At 40.9% G+C, this 17,122-nt stretch overlaps 1 pseudogene across 1 annotated transcript in view; it reads right to left on the bottom strand.

Moving 5' to 3' along the window:
• The window catches only part of LOC308433277 (high mobility group protein B1-like), a 567,491-nt pseudogene that overhangs the window by 34,690 nt on the left and 515,679 nt on the right, over positions 1-17,122 (bottom strand). The gene's annotated exons all lie outside the window — the stretch shown is intronic.

Raw genomic sequence — 17,122 nt, 5'->3', positions numbered from 1 at the left:
TATTTTAGAAACTGCCAAATGGTTAACCAAAAAAGCTCTTTTATTTTGCATTTCTACCAGCAGTAAATAAGTTCTTTCTCTTTCAAAAAAATTGTTTATTTTTATATGCACATGTCTCTGTGCATGCCAGTGGTGGTGGAGACCAGAAGAGGGTGTCGGACCCCTGAAACTGGAGTCATAGGTGTTTGTGGACCACTTACATGAATGCAGGGTCTTGAACTTGCATCCTTTGGAAGAATAGCAAGTGCTCTTAATGACTGAGCTATCTCTACCGCCTCCCTGGATAAGATTTCTTGTTGCTTCATGTCTTCAGTATTCAGTGTTATTAAAGTTTTGAGTTATAGGTGCACAGTTGTACCTCTTTGTTGTGCTTCACAGTTCCCTAGAGACATATGATGTTGAATACTTCACATGCTTACTGGCCATCTGTAAAGATGCTTTGGTGAAATGTCTGTTCAGATCGGTTTCCTACAAGTAAATGAGTTGTTCATGTTATTATCATTTAGTTGTTTCATTGATTTCTTCTCTGAGATGCTGGGGTTGCTTCACACTCAAGGTCTCCCACAGCTAGGCAAGTGTCAGTCTTCCCCTAAGCTGTATCTCTAATTCTGATTTCCAAGTCTGAGTCCTTTCTGTATGTCACACAACAGTCCATTATCAAATGCATCATTTGCAAATATTTTTTCAGACTTGTCTTTTCATTATCTTGACATTCTCTTTCACAGAGTCTTTAATTTTAATGAAGCTCTGGTCATCCATTATTTATTTCATGAATCACACCATCAAAATGTTGTCTCCATCCCCAAGGTCATCTGGGTTTTCTCTTAGGCTACCTTCTAGGAGCATAAGAGCTCCACATTTCCCTTTCAGGCCTGTGATTCATCTTGAGTTAATTGTGTGTGTGTGTGTGTGTGTGTGTGTGTGTGTGTGTGTGTGTGTGTGTGTGTGTAGCATGTTAGGTCTGCGTCTCTGATTTAACATGTGGATTTTCAGCTGTTCTGGCTTTATGTGTTCAAAGACTAGCTTTGTTATGCCACAGTATATTGCTTTTGCTAATGATCAGTAGACATTATTTGTGTGGGTCTGTTTGGGTTCTGCATTTCGTCTTACTAGTCAAATTGTCTCCCTTCAGGGATTCCAAACTCATTTTTATTGCTGTAGACTTAAAATTAAGTCTTGAACTACAATAATGTCCAATTTCCAACTTTTCTCATTTCCTTCAGTATTAAGTTGCTAATTCTGGACCCTTGCCCCCTCTCCTGATATAAACGTCAGAATTGGTTTACTGATCTATACAAAAACAAAACAAAACAAAACAAAACAAAAAAAAAAAAAACCCGCTGAGGTTTGATTGGAATTGCAATGAATTGGAATAAATTTATACATTCATTTATATAATGCCAATGTCTTGTATTAAGTTTTCTTATCCATGAACATAGACAATTTTAGTATTTATTAATTTTTTTGATGATGTGTTTTGTCAGTTTCTTAGTTTTCTTCATATAGATCTGTGGATTGTCCTGCAGCCGTTTGTATTTTGATGCTAATTCCACTTTTGGAAGAAGTGCTGCCTAGTCACATACTCAGCAATTCATCAGAACCTTCCCATTTTAATTAGTAAAAATAACAAACCACTGATTGGGCAGGGGAAGGGAGGTGGAGAGAGAGGGTCAGAGGGCAGGGGAAGGGAGGTGGAGAAAGAGGGTCAGAGGGGAGGGGAAGGGAGGTGGAGAGAGAGGGTCAGAGGGGAGGGGAAGGGAGGTGGAGAGAGAGGGTCTGAGGGGAGGGGAAGGGAGGTGGAGAGAGAGGGTCAGAGATTAGGGGAAGGGAGGTGGAGAGAGAGGGTCAGAGATTAGGGGAAGGGAGGTGGAGAGAGAGGGTCAGAGATTAGGGGAAGAGAGGTGGAGAGAGAGGGTCAGAGATTAGGGGAAGGGAGGTGGAGAGAGAGGGTCAGAGGGGAGGGGAAGAGAGGTGGAGAGAGAGGGTCTGAGGGGAGGGGAAGGGAGGTGGAGAGAGAGGGTCAGAGGGGAGGGAAGGGAGGTGGAGAGAGAGGGTCAGAGGGGAGGGGAAGGGAGGTGGAGAGAGAGGGTCTGAGGGGAGGGGAAGGGAGGTGGAGAGAGAGGGTCAGAGGGGAGGGGAAGGGAGGTGGAGAGAGAGGGTCAGAGGGGAGGGGAAGGGAGGTGGAGAGAGAGGGTCTGAGGGGAGGGGAAGGGAGGTGGAGAGAGAGGGTCAGAGGGGAGGGGAAGGGAGGTGGAGAGAGAGGGTCAGAGGGGAGGGAAGGGAGGTGGAGAGAGAGGGTCAGAGGGGAGGGGAAGAGAGGTGGAGAGAGAGGGTCAGAGATTAGGGGAAGGGAGGTGGAGAGAGAGGGTCAGAGGGGAGGGGAAGGGAGGTCGACTGAGGAAAGAAGAGGACCAAGAGAGAAAGGACCAAGATTGACATCGAAAAGAATGAATTGGATCCAGGTGGACTTAATTGGTGTTAGGTAGTTATGAACATTTTAAGGATTTTATAGGTTTAATATCTCATATAGAAGGGCAGTTTGTATCTTTGTCTGTTTGATGTAATCTTATTGTGTAGAGGTTTTGTGGGTTGAGAGTTTGACATATAAACCTGTATGAAAAGCTATTGGGCCTTAGAGTCATGTTCGTGCTGGGCAGGGTGGTAATGTCACCTGGGATGGGGACAGTCTCAGGGTGGACTGAGATGGGGGCAGCTTGGACCAAGCGACAGAGTCTGTGTACCAGCTCCATATTATAAGCAGCACCCACAGAGAAAGACTCCGGAGGCCAATAAAGAGATAAGCTATTCCTTTTTTAATATTTACTGCAACATCGATTCTTTATATAGCTTTCTATATTTATACTTAAATATTTGATGTTGGGGATGTTAGGACACATGGCTCTTTCACAGTTCTGTAATCCTAGAACACTTATTGGCTCGACATATTTTCATGCCAATTCCTTGGAATTTTCTACGCAAAGATATTTTTACTCTTTAGTCCTGCATTATCTGCCTGTTATCTGCCTGTTGTCCCCCTTTCTTGTCCTATTCGTTAGGGATATTACACAGTGTTGAAAAAGGAGTGTAACAGGAGGCAACTTTACCCTGTTTCTAATTTTAGTTGGAAAGTTCTTAGTTTTTCCTTATCAATCATTATTATATATATCCCATTATTAGATACATATACATATATATATATATATATATATATGTAAGTTTTGAAAGTATGTATGTATGTATATATGTATATAAAGCATGGTTGCCTTTAGGCATGACTGTTTGCTGTTGAATATACACCTGATGAACTGTGTCCTGCGTAGGACTGTAGGACTAATGCTCTTAGCATTCCAGAGATATTTGTAGTTCTTTGTATGGGGCTGAGGACTGCATTACCCCTAACTATATTCTAAATATCTACAAACAAGTGTGCTCCTCACTCTTCATAAAATAAACTTTTTTTTACAACAGATGTAGAACCATTACAGAAAACTACAACCAACCAAAATTCAGGGTCATAGAGTGCAGTCCCAAAGGACCTACAATGCAGCTTGGGTGCAGACCTAAGACCCAGGAGGCACTGCAGACAAAGGGGTGGGAAAAGCCAGATGGACCAGAGGCTCAGAGGGGGAGTTTGCTGTAAGACTGTGTCTCCAAATAATTTCAGAAGTTATATCCATGACGTCTCACCAACATGATTGCCTAAGCATGAGCTAAACTTTCTGGTTTTCGTTAGATGGTTTAAGGCGGTTGAGGACGTGTCCTTTGGCCCTATTTCGATGGGAATTGTAAACTTTGAATGTGCTCAGGCATGTGCTAACTTTTTGGATAATCATTGGATTTTCTCTTTTATTTGCTTATTTGGTAGATCATGGAGGTTAACTTCTGAAGACTGTTGAGCTGTACACACCATGCCTAAACTCCACTCATTCTTCTGTATGGTTCTTCATTTGATCATCGAGTTCACATTGTCTCTATTTTGTTGTTGTCATCATGGAATATTGCTCTGTGGTTTTCTGTTCTTTCAGAGTCTTATCTGCTTTGGTTCTTACGGTGAGGCTGGCTGGGTAGCACAGGTTAGGAATCCCTCTGCTTTCACACTCTGAAAGACTTCTGGAGAATCGGTGTAATTTATCCCTTAACTCTTCTGGTGAGCTTTGCCAGTGAACCTTTTTAGTCTTGCTTAGGACTGGGAAGGTTCTGAGTCACGGATGCTATGTATTTCAGAGATAGAAGCCTCCTTCAAGAGTTCATTTCATCTTGTGTGAGGCTTGAAAGGATGTTTCAACGTAATGATCTCTGTCATCCAGGATTGTTTGGTGTGTGAACAAAGATTTTTTATGGTATTCCTGCCCATTCATTTAAATCTTAATGACAGTCATGATGGTGGCCTTTGGTTTCGGATATTAGTCATGTCTTTGTGCTGTTTCTCTTGTCTCTCAGTCTTTGTAGAACTTTGTCAAATTTACTGATATTTTCCAAGAGCCAACTTTTGGTATTCTCTATTCATTTTTTCTTTCTTTTATTGTTTATACTCTCGTTGACCTTTCTTTTATTCTTTCTTTTTTTCTTTTTGGTGTTTTTTGTTCCTTCTTTTCTAACACCTGTACCACATGTTGAAACTTGCCCCCCCACATTGGTGCTTTTGCTGTTTTCATTTCATTTCAATCAAGATATTGTAAATTTTTAGTCCTGAACTGTATTTGTGTCAAAGTGTTTCTTCTTTAATTCCTTTACTAATAGTAAAGCTTTGTAACCTCTGTTTCTGAAATGTTGATGAGCTGTGTTTTATGTGGCAACCTTACTCTACCTCTGTGAATGTTCTATGTGCAGTTTGGAGGAGATCCCATCATCTTTCATTAAGGTACATTTCAATTATATCTAGTTTGTTAACAGTAAAATTGAGTTCATGTGTGCTTAGTGACCCTCAGGAGCTGGCATCTGCTTGGAGGAAAAGGAGAGGAGGAAAGAGAGAAGAGGAGGAAAGGAGAGGGAGGGGCAGGGAAGGGAGGGGAGGGGAGGGGAGAGGAGAGGAAGAGAGGAGAAGAGAGGAGGGGAGGGGTGGGGATGGGAGAGGAAGAGAACAAAAAGGCACTGAAAGGCCCCCGCAGAGGGGAGGCCATCAGTCAAGTCTACACAACCTCCCAAGAACCGTCCTTACTGCAACTGCATGAGGTTTTTTAATTGACCAGTGCACTGGGGTGGAGACTCATATCCCACGCAGGAGTAGAGGAGTCTGACCCCAAGTGGCTGGGAGATAGGGGTTTTAAAGGAAAACAAACCACAAAGCACAACCCAGGGGTGTGTGTGTGTGGGGGGGGGAGTACATCATTGGAGAATACCAAAAATACCAGTGAAGAATCTTAAGGGAAATACCTAGTTTCTCAAGATTACCTATAAGGTGAAAATTACCAGTGAAGAATCGCGAGGGGAACATCCGGTTTCTCAAGATTGTTTATAATGTGTTATTTAACTTTTATGTTTTTATGGTCAGTCAGTTTCTGAAACAGAGTCACCCTGACCTTAAGGCCATAAATTCTTTATGGTCAGCCAGTTCCTGAAACAGAGTCACTGAACCTGCTATCCTACGTTGTTGGCTCTACTCTATCTGCTAGGGGTCTTCTACTCTACCTGTTAGGGGCTCAGGATTTAGCCTGGTCTTTCAGCACCAGTTGAGTTAAGCTGGTGTGAGTCAGACACATAGAAGACAAACAACCACATGGTAGAGAGTTGAACGGGAGAAAAAAAAGTGAACAATTCCAGAGGAAGCCCGAGTAGGCTGCGGTCAGCATTTGGAAAAAAAGAAAGAAAGAAAGTTATTTCTTTTTCTTAGTCAAGACTCAGAAAAGTGGACCGACCCAACAGAACCTCTAACCCAAGGGAACCTAGCTCCTGAGTGACAGCATGAGGGGGTGGGACTTCTCATTACATTGTTGATAGCTCCTCCTTCAGGTGGAACTGTCTTCCTGAGGATGTGGTCCCTTTGCCAGGTGGTTGATATGTCCACCTGGAGCATTAGGTCTCCAACAAGGCTAGAGATTTTATTTTGTTAGTGACTTTTTCATTGCTCGGATTTCTTTTTTGACTCTTGTCATCTCTGCTGACATTATCCATTTCTTCTTGCGAGTTCTGTTTCCCATTAAATCTATGAGGGTGCCATAGACCTTTACGACACTGGTTTGCTAATTCTAATGTTTCTGTCATATCTGGTTCTGATGCCTTTTGATATGTTCTCTAACTGGTTGTTGTTAGCATGTGGACCTGAAAGGAACTATCATCACCATAGCCTCTGAAGGGCAGAAGTGACAGAAGAGGAAGTGGAAGTCCTAAAGCAGGGCTGTAGCTTTCTGTGACCTCGTCCCCAGGCCTCTCCAGCCTCCCAAGTGCTTCGCAGGTTTCTTTCTCTTTCCGTAGGTTGTGAATGAGACATGGCCTCTGGATTCCTGGCCTCGGTGTCTACTCATGACTATAATTGGAAAGTCTAAGCCAAATAAACTCTTTCTTCCACAAGTTGCTTTTGGTGTTTTATCACTGCAACAGATAACAAACCTGAATGTAAGGTCAAGGTACAGATTTCAATAGGCCCCAGACCTTTGTCCTCTTAGCTGCCTTTCCATGCTACACCTTTGTCCTCTATAAAAGTAACTATAATTTGTCTTCTAGTGTTGTTATAATGGACACCCACTGTCTTCACTGTTTCTCTACCAGTTTTCCCACTGAATTATGCTGATGAGAACCAACTGTGCTGTAGTGTATAGTTGCAGTATGTTCATTTTCATTGCTATGTAGATTCCATCAGGGTCTACTTAACCATTGACCAAAGGGCATCTGGGCTGCCTCACATCTGAAGCTATTAAAGTGGTTCGAACATGCCATTAATTTGATAAATTCTTTTGGCTCAAAGTTCTCCTTGAAGCCAAACATCTTTGGGTCATGTTAGGATATCTCCATTTTTTAAAAAAGATTTATTTATTTATTATAGATAAGTACACTGTAGCTGTCTTCAGATGCACCAGAAGAGGGCATCGGATTCCATTACAGATGGTTGTGAGCCACCATGTGGTTGCTGGGATTTGAACTAAGGACCTCTGGAAGGTTGGTACTCTTAATCCCTGAGCCATATCTCCAGCCCAGGATACCTCTATTCTTATAATGACGAAGTAGAATAGGAACTAAGACCTGTCAATCCTTCCAAGGGAGTCTTTCTGCTCCTACCCATCTCCATAGATCTTGAGCAATTTTGGAGTTGATACCACAACTTCTCAACTCATCTTTGCTGTCAAGGTTTTTGTACTGAAAACTATGAAATCCTACAAGACAAAATCTCGCCCTTTACCCCACACCCTGGCTTAACAACTCCTTAATAGTTTTTCATCGTCTTCAGGACAATTTCCACAATCCCGGATTCATTCCCATTTATCTTCCTCCCTTCTCACATTCCAATTATTAACTCTCCATTGGGAAAAGCAGAAGGATGTTTTCCCAAGGGATACATACATAAGAGTCCTACAATGGTATGTCTCCTGTCTAGATCTTTCTCTCCTGAATTTCAGGTCATGTATCATCATTTTGAGGAAGGACTGAAATCTACCTAGTTGATTGAATGAATACATTTGCTGTAATTGTGAAAACTAGGCAACCTCATATATGCGAATGTGTTTGAAGAACAAGTCAGCCCTGAGTGAGAGTTGAAGGAATTACCCACCAAGGAAAATAAATTCACTGGTACATAAATTGTGTGGTGGACAATTTGGCTGCTGAGAATTATATTTTGCTTCCTTTCTGATAAGTGCCTATATATGATAAAATGTGAATAGGTAGATATTGTCGTTTCAAAATAATTTTTTAAAATTCTTAACTAATTAGATACAAAGTTTCAAAATTAATGCACTGGGTTTCTGGGAATCTTTCCATTAGTTTTTCCCAATGGTGACATGCCATCATTTGATCTGCAGTACAAGATCAAAACCAGGAAACACATGTTGGTACAGAACTGCTCCGCAGACTGCAGACTTCGTTCAGTTTTTGATCCGCTTTGACATGAACTCTCAAGTATATGCATATTACTCCATGTGATATTATTGTGTGTATAGATTTCTGCAACAACAACCATAACCAAGACACAGAAACACTGAGAAACATTCCTCATGCTGCCTATTTATTAGTGACAACTACCTCCACCTCTGTACCTTGATAACTGAAAATCTCTTGCTATCTCCGTAGCTCGTCATTTCAAGGGTGTTATGTAAATTGAATTGAAAGTGTATGACCATTTGAGGTCAGCTTTTTCCCCACTCAGCACGATGCCCTTGAGATCATTCAAGTTGTTGCACATAATGCTATGTTCTTTAAATCATAAAATGCAAAAGGGAGACAAATTGAGTTTGAAAATGTGGAAGAAACTTCTTGTATTTAAAGCATATTGGGTGGGTCTTTTCAAAAGCAATTGTATGTATTTAGTCTAGTAAATGGTCAAAATATTTTAAAGCTCAGAAGAGATTCATTTTATGTTGTTGGAGAAATATTTAATGAAGGCTCAGGACCATTTGCAAAGATATAAACTTGAATAGTACAGTTTTAAAATCATTCCCTGCAATTTAATATATATTTTCTGTTTAAAAATCTAAAAAGTAAACACAATTTGCCCTTGCTACGTATTACCGAGGACCAATAGCTATTTCACTGACTGTTAGTTTTATTGAGGATAAAACTCTCTGGAGGATGCTTTTGTCTTTAATTTAAAGAAAGTTTTCATGATTTCAACTGTCTGAGATTTGTTCTCTTGTCTGTTATAACCTTTATTATCGTTACCTATCAAGAAAAAAAACGCTATGATGGTTCTTTTATTCAAATGCATTTTCAATTTTATTCATGGTTTTTAGCTACTGACAGCTGTCAGTCTTGTGACAGGTACTATTTATGATAATATACTCACAAATTGTTTGAAAGAGAAATGAGTGATTTATGCCTTGAGTTTAAGAGGTTAAATTTGATTTTATTTTAATAGGATACTTTAAGGCTGAATTAGTTTTACTGCTGTGAGCCTACAGGAGTTATTATGCCATATTGAGGGGAAGCTTTCATCCATGTTTGGCCAGAAGACATATCCGTTCTTAAAAAGAAGATATTTTTCACTGTCATCTCAGGAATTAGCTCCTAAATTTTTAGATGAACCTGTATCCAGTTAATGCCTTCTTTATGTAATGCAAATTTATACATAGAAGATGTTCCCAAATACATCTTAACCAGGGGAACAACTTTCTTCTTGATTTAAAAATGTCATCGTTAACTTGAAAACTAGAGTTTCAAGTCAGTCTAAGCCTTCTCCTGAACCTTTTGACCTGTGTTTTCCACTTGTCTGTCTTTTTACAAACCCTCCTTTACATGGACAAACATAATTTACTACAAAAATAAGAGAGGAAATTGCAATTTTTCTTCATATTCTTAGCTTATTAATATCTCTGTATATTGATGGGGAAAAAAAGACCACAATGAAAACTGGGTAACCTTAAATGTGTTTTGATACATGGAAGTCATAAAAATGACTATAAGTCATTTTTTTGCTTTGTGATAATATCTGAAAAGGACAACTTAAGGGAAAAATACATTTGAATTGTGACTTCAAAGGCTTCAAGTGTGTGGTTGACTGGATCCATTGCTTTGAGAGCAGGCAGAACAGTGGTAGAGAGGGCCTTGTCAGACAGAGCAGCTCACTAGACAGCAACCAGGAAGCTGAAAGAGACAAAAAGGGGCCAGGGATAAGTTGTATTCTTTAAAGCCACGCTCCCAGTTACCTACTTCACCAACCAGATCACACCTTCTAATAGCCCATTTAGTATGAACTCATCAATGAGTTAACCCACTGATGAAATTAGGGCCCTTCTGACCCAATCACCCATCAGTATCAGCTGGGAACTTTTGCACAGGAGGGATGGTGGACATTTATAAGCCATAGAAGAGGCAGAGAAATATTTGAGGACAGGTTGGAGAGGTGGCTGAATTGGTAAAGTGCTTGTTGCACAATCATGATAATCCGAGTTTGATTCTAAGGCTGAATGAAAGTAAAAACTGGATGTAGCTCTTCCTCACCTGAGGTGGCAGAGCAGGCAGGTCTTTGTGGCTTTCTGGCCAGTTAGCCATGCCTGTCTGGTGAGCTCCAGTCATGTAGAGATGCTGGCTTGAAAAACAAGGTAGATGGCACACAGAAAATGACATCAGAGGTTGACCTCTAGTCTTCATAAACAAATACATTCATGTGTGCATCCATACACCCCACAGAGATGTATACATGCATATATATACACATTCAACACACCCACACAAGCATACACACAGGAAAAATTAAAATTTAAACTAATAAATTACAATTTTCCCTTTTATTGGTGAAGATTTTATATAAGAAATAATTTCCTAGTTTCTAGATCAGGGAAGAAGGTAGTTCATATCTCTTGCCATGAAGGTAAATTTTCAAAACATGTCTAAAGCCAATTTTGCAATAAGACTGAACGACTGACTTTATGTATTGCAGATTGTAATCATATTCTCCATGCCTGATAATAATTTTAAAATTAAAATAAATATAATGTCTAATGATAGTATAATGGTCTATAGATCATAAACAATCTGTATGGTCAAATATTACATAGTAAAATTTTTTTCAAAATCTATACTAGGTACTTAAGGTGGCCACATTACATTATCATGTTTTCTTTTAAAAAATAATTATTTATTATATTTATGTGAGTATACTATACCAGTTTTCAGACCAGAAAAGGGCATCAGATCCCATTACATATGGATGTGAGCCACGATGTGGTTGCTGAGATTTGAACTCAGGACCTCTGGAAGAGCAATCAGTGTTCTTAACTGCTGAGCCATCTTTCCAGCCCAACATTATCATGTTTATTAGCTTTTTGTCACTATGACAATTATCTGCCATAAACAGTTTATGGGTAGAAAGAATTGTGAGGTTTTGTTTTGTTTTTAGAGATTTTATTATTATGCAGTGTTTTGCTTGCATGTACACTTACAGGCCAAAAGAGGGCACCAGATCTCACTGTAGATGGTTGTGAGCCACCATGTGGGTGCTGGGATTTGAACTCAGGACCTCTGGAAGAGCAGCCAGTGCTCTTAACCTGTGAGACATCTCTTCATCCTGAACGTATTGTTTTGAATCGCAGCTTTGGTTTATGGTTGGCTCTATTAGGCCTGTGGGTGAGGCAGATACACCATGACAGAAGAATATGGGAGAGAAGGACTGTTTAATCCCATTGCAACTGGTAAGCAGAGGAGGGGGGGTGAGGAGGAAGAGAAGGAGGAGGAGGGGGTAAGGAGTAGGGGTGAGGAGGAGGAGGGGGTGAGGAGGGGGAGAAGGAGGAGGGGTGAGGAGGAGGAGGAGGAGGAGGAGGAGGGGGAGAAGGAGGAGGGGTGAGGTCGAAGAAGAAGAAGAAGAAGAAGAAGAAGAAGAAGAAGAAGAAGAAGAAGAAGAAGAAGAAGAAGAAGAAGAAGAAGAAGAAGAAGAAGAAGAAGAAGAAGAAGAAGAAGAAGAAGAAGAAGAAAGGATATAAAAGGTAGTCATCTATACTTGCTTCATTGATGAAGTCAAAGCTCTCATGATTCCGTTTCTTTGAACACTACCTCAGGATCAACACTTGAGCTAATGGGTACATTCTGTATCATAAACCTAACACTTGTTGGATGGAAAATGTTCATTTAACATACAGAGCTGATTTGTCTTCCCGAAATGCACATGCAGTGAGAGAAGAGGGCAGGTAGAACCAATACTGGCCATCACTGTAGGGAAATTGTGGTTGTCCATTATCATCTCACTTTGCTATAATCTCATGATTTGTGTAAGGTTATAGAAATGGTTTGACTATAGAAATGATGCCGATATGAGTTTGGAGCAATAGACTATGCAGTATTTTGAAATAGAAACAGAATATTCAAGGATAAAAACTGCTATGATACATCACAATTTCCATCACAATGGATGTTTTCTATTGTGATGGCTGGTTCATTATCAATGCATATGGTTTAAGATAGATGTACAACTTTCATTTTAGAATGAATCTATAAATAATATTTTCTCAGTATCCATTATAGATTATTGTTTTGTACTTATTGTACAATATTCAGCACAATTAATCACACTCACACTCAAAACCACAAAAGGAACCCAGTACATTATCAAGAGCTGATGTAATCAACAAAAACAATTATGGAGGCTGATACAAGAAGGCTTGATAGCAAGGCTTCCATATACAGAAGACCCTGGTAGACAGGCACTACTGTGTCAGCGTCAGGTGGTAGCTGGTTGGCTCTGTTACAAAAAAAATAAGTGCCAGACTTTTTAAGTATCTCCCAAGAAGACTTAGATTTTAACCATATTTTTTTCCTACACCTCTTTTCACTTGGCATAGTAAAATAGGTCTTAAATGTTTCCCTGAAAGTCTTTCAACCAATCAGTCTTCCTTTCACTTCTTCCAACTGCTGATGCCTTCATGGGTTTAGAGGGCGTTGCTCATCATTAATGCTCCTCTGCATAGATGTCAGTGTTATTTCTGGGCTTATGACCCAGTCCCACTGTGAAACAACTTCAACACTAACATGCTGTGACTCAGGTTTATCATCTGATAAGTGTGGGTAATTCATATTGAAGTAAGAGCTTCCTGAATTAAATTATGTTGAGCTTCCATCCTAATGTTTAGTGTATACTGAGCATTCCAAACGTGTTCGCTGTTCCTACTCATTTTGTTTGTCTTCACGTAATCTTCCCCTTCTCACCAAAGTGTATAGTCATGTCTTCACCTGTTACTGCTCTGCACACTCTTCATGTTTTAAACATGTCTTTGTTGACATGTTTTGTAAGATTTATAAAGGAGGGTTAGTGCATATTTCAGTGACAACACAGTTGTCCAGCACACACAAGACTCCCAGTTCAGTACCCAAAACCAAAGAAGAAAGAGAAAAGACGAAAATGAAAAATATTTATAAAGGAATTTGACACAGAAACATGTTACACACATGAAAGTATGCATGCAAGCACACACACACACACACATACACACACACACACACACACACACACACAGGTTTAACTAATGAACACATTTAAAAGTTTAAAGTTTTATACAAGGCTCTCTGTTTTTCAGACTGTACCTGCTGTATTACTGATTACGATAATATGATTTCTAACATACAGTCCAGCTCGAAGATTTATGAATTACTGACACATAAAATCCTCATAGAAATGGTGAATTCTACCTTTAAAAAAAGCCAGTTTATTTGTTTGTATCTTTTTTCTTTTTCTTTTTCTAATACACTTATTTTCCTCCCTGCTTTGGACATTGGTTCGTTGATTGACCAGTGTGGAAAGCACATTGGGGCGGTTCTACTAACGGATAGAGAAGGCTGCCAAAGCTGTTTGATCATCTTGAAATACCTTTAAGCTAGTCCATTACTCTCGAACACACCAGCTGCTCTTTCAGCATCTCCCACCTACTCAGACCTTAAACCACACTTATTGTCAATAAGTCCATCCATAAAGAAAGTGTATTTCAATGGATGCCAAGAAGTCTTTGAGTGTTCTCTAAAAATATGTTCACAATATTAGTACTATATTTTGCATCTACATTATTTATAGCAAACAAGTTACTGTGAACATTGTAGGAAAGGAACATTTTATCTGTGTGAAAGAAATATACTCACAAAGTAAAATATTTCACTTCACATGTGTTGCCTTTTATCAGATTTAGGGGACAGATTGTTGGTTTTTGTAATTGTTTAATTGGTGAGTTGTCTTTTATTTCTCACAGGAAACTGAAGCAGTATAAAATACGTTGTGTGTATGATGTGTGTGCATGTAGGTAAATGTGTTGATGGGGTCCATATGCATGTGTCTCAGTATAAATGGGAGGAACACATCAAGAAAGAGAGGATGAGACAAGTTAACCTAGCTATGAAGACTCGGAGTCAGCTGGGTTTAATCATTTAAATGTAGACTATAATTACTCAAAGTCAAATTCAAATAATTTTAAGATGGGTTGGGGAAATACGAAGCATAGTAATAAAAATAAGGCAAAAAAATTCTGTGCGGGGGGGGATGGCCATGGGGGGGGGTGCGCATGGGGAGTGCGCATGCGGGGGTGGGCATGCGGGGGGGTGGGCATGCGGGGGTGGGCATGCGGGGGTGGGCATGTGGGGATGCAAATGCAGGGGTGCGCATGCGGGGGTGGGCATGTGGGGATGCACATGCGGGGGTGCGCATGCGGGGGTGCCCATGCGGGGGTGCCTATGCGGGGGTGCGCATGCGGGGGTGGGCATGCGGGGGTGCGCATGCGGGGGTGCGCATGCGGGGGTGGGCATGCGGGGGTGTCCATGCGGGGATGCACATGCGGGGGTGCGCATGCGGGGGTGTGCATGTGGGGGTGGGCATGGGGAGTGCGCATGCGGGGATGCCCTAGCAGTGTGCTATTTCTGACTGTGAAGTGATATCCCAGGGGAAGAGAGGACGCTCCATCACTCGAATCATTTAAAATTGGACCGGACTGGGCTCGGAAGAATATACCACTGGGAGCGATCATGCTTTGACAGAGAGAGACTGAAAGATCTTTTCCAATTCTAATTGCCATGATCCTGTGTAATTCAATTTGAAATGCCTTCGCTCTTCTAATTCACAATGATCCCATTTTTACTAACTCTTTTTCATAATCCTGCTTCTGATACCACGTCTCCGTTAAAAGGACAGAGAAAGCCTGGAGCTTGTTTCCCAAGGATTCATTGAATTACACTCCTTATTCTTTTCCTTTTGCCCTCCAGACGGGCTGTTGTGGGGAGGCAGGCAGCGCACACCCAGGGCCTGGCAGACAGACAGTGATTACCATTAGCGGGTGTGAGCAGGTAGGGGTGAGGGCTCACAGAGACGTTTGCAAAGCTGGTCAGCCTAACTGCTTCCAGGAGGCCAATTCAGGATAATCTATTGAAATATGTATCAGAAATATCTCCAGCCCGGGCTGAATACCTCTATCTATTACATTTAAGCCAAAGCAATAGAGTGATTTCACGGGAGGGGAAAGACACATAATGACATGTGAGGAATCGTCTGCTCACATCGTTTGGGGTTAATTTTGTGAAATAGTTGCCATTCTGTCTGGGCCTAGCATCTGTCTCAGCTACTTTATTTGTTTTGAGATGCTTCAGGGGGAAGGTCCCTGGAGACCTGAGTACTGGAGTCTTGGCTTCCAGGAGCCAATTTGTGACAAGATCAAAGGTGCATGGGGTCCCAGGAGCCAGAGCTTTACTTTGGAATTTACCGGTATATCTCATTTTACACAGCACTTGCAGTTTGAAAAGCATTGGAGGATAAATCGCAGTAAATTAAATTTTATAATGTCATAAACATATTATGCCTTCTGTTAGTAGTGGCTCCTGGAGTCCAACTTTAATTTTTCCCTGTCTATCAAGTAATTAATCATGGAAATGGCAGTGGAGCCAAGAGAGAAAGCCTTCCATAGCTGAAGACACATTTGCTATGTCACTGTTTCCTTCTCACAGAATTTGTATTAAGCAATGTGAGCAAAAAAACGACAAGAGGACCCAAACACCAGTTCTCAAAACTTGAAATAAGATCCCTCAATATTCCCCGAGTGGCACACTCAGATACTTAAATTATCTTATTATATTATATTATACTTAAATTAAAAATGTATCCACTCTGTTTCCGTGTCATTCATTTATTTTTAAACTATTGCACGTGTGCAGAAAGCATATATACTAATGCACGAGGCTGTCCTTCCACACCAAGCATCGTGTCACACACGACTCTGTTTACTGCCGGGAATGTAAATGAGGCTTGTACACTCTACTGAAGAGCCCTGAGCCGCGTCTCCTCTGCTGCCTTGTGCCTTCCCTCCATCTCTAAAAATAGCTTCTCGTCTTACTTCAAAATATCACTTATTTCTTCTTTAGTGCTTTGGAAATGCAAATTTTGACCTCAAAATCTAGTTACCTTACTTTCCTCCGTTGAGCTTCTTAGAACCATGAAACCTTTTGAAATGGTAAAAGTGTGTTGCTCTGAACATCTACAGGAAATTCCTACTTGCTCTCTGGCCAGGGATCTGAAGTCTCACTCTTACCCTCCCCACAATCGTGGGCGTTCAAATTAGTGACCTGCGCAGTGTTTCACAGCCTCAGTGGAACCCGAATTCCTTCAGCTCCAAGAGACATGAGTTTGCCAATGCCTGTGCCTCCTTATTGGGTACTGAGCATTCCGTTTCTCCAGGTTTGCCCTGCATTCGGTGGGTTTTCTCTGAGTTGCTTTCGTTCATTCCTTCCTGTTATCATGGAACACCCTAGACCACCATCTAGATCGTGGTTTTCAATGTGGGTCGCAGTGCTTGATGGAATTGGTGAAACAACTCTATCACAGGGTTTGCCTAAGACCCCAGGAAAACACAGATATTTACATTATGACTCATTGTAGTAACAAAATTACAGTGATGGAGCAGCAATGAAATACTTTTCTGGGTGGGGGTCACCACAACATGAGGAACTGTATTAAAGGGTCACAGCGTTAGGAATCCTCAGGACATCTAAGATGAAGCTGCACTGCAAGCCTTCCTCTTCTGTCTGACGAGGGTCTTAATGAGCCTGAAGATCCCCCTTAACAACCAGCCAAGACATTTCTGCATTGACAAACCTCCCATTGTGGCAGAGATTAAAACTGAGATCTATAGTTATTATAGCAGGGTGAGCAGAATGTCACAGAGAAAACAAATTTATTGTATGTCAGCTTCACACTTTGTTTGCTAGTTCATGAAGACCAAGAAAAGGCTGTCTGATTCGCCATGTTACTCTTTCCCTGGCCAGCACAAGCCGCTGTAAATTAGACACAAATTCTACCTATCATGTCTAATGCATTGCAAGCAATTACCAGTTCTTCTGGAAGGAGAAAATAGGAACTCTTGAGAAATTGTTGAAATAAAGAGGATGCCAAAAAACATGTTGAGGTCCACTCTTTACAAGGTTCAAATTGAGTTTTCAGGAGTTTGGGTAAGAACAGCCTGTGGCCAGGCTTTTGTAAAGAGGTTTTGTCCCCACAGGACCAAGGGTCTCCCTTCCCATT

This window comes from Micromys minutus, assembly GCF_963924665.1.
Source record: "Micromys minutus genome assembly, chromosome: 19".
Classification (NCBI taxonomy): domain Eukaryota; kingdom Metazoa; phylum Chordata; class Mammalia; order Rodentia; family Muridae; genus Micromys; species Micromys minutus.
This window is presented reverse-complemented; position numbering and strand designations above follow the sequence as displayed.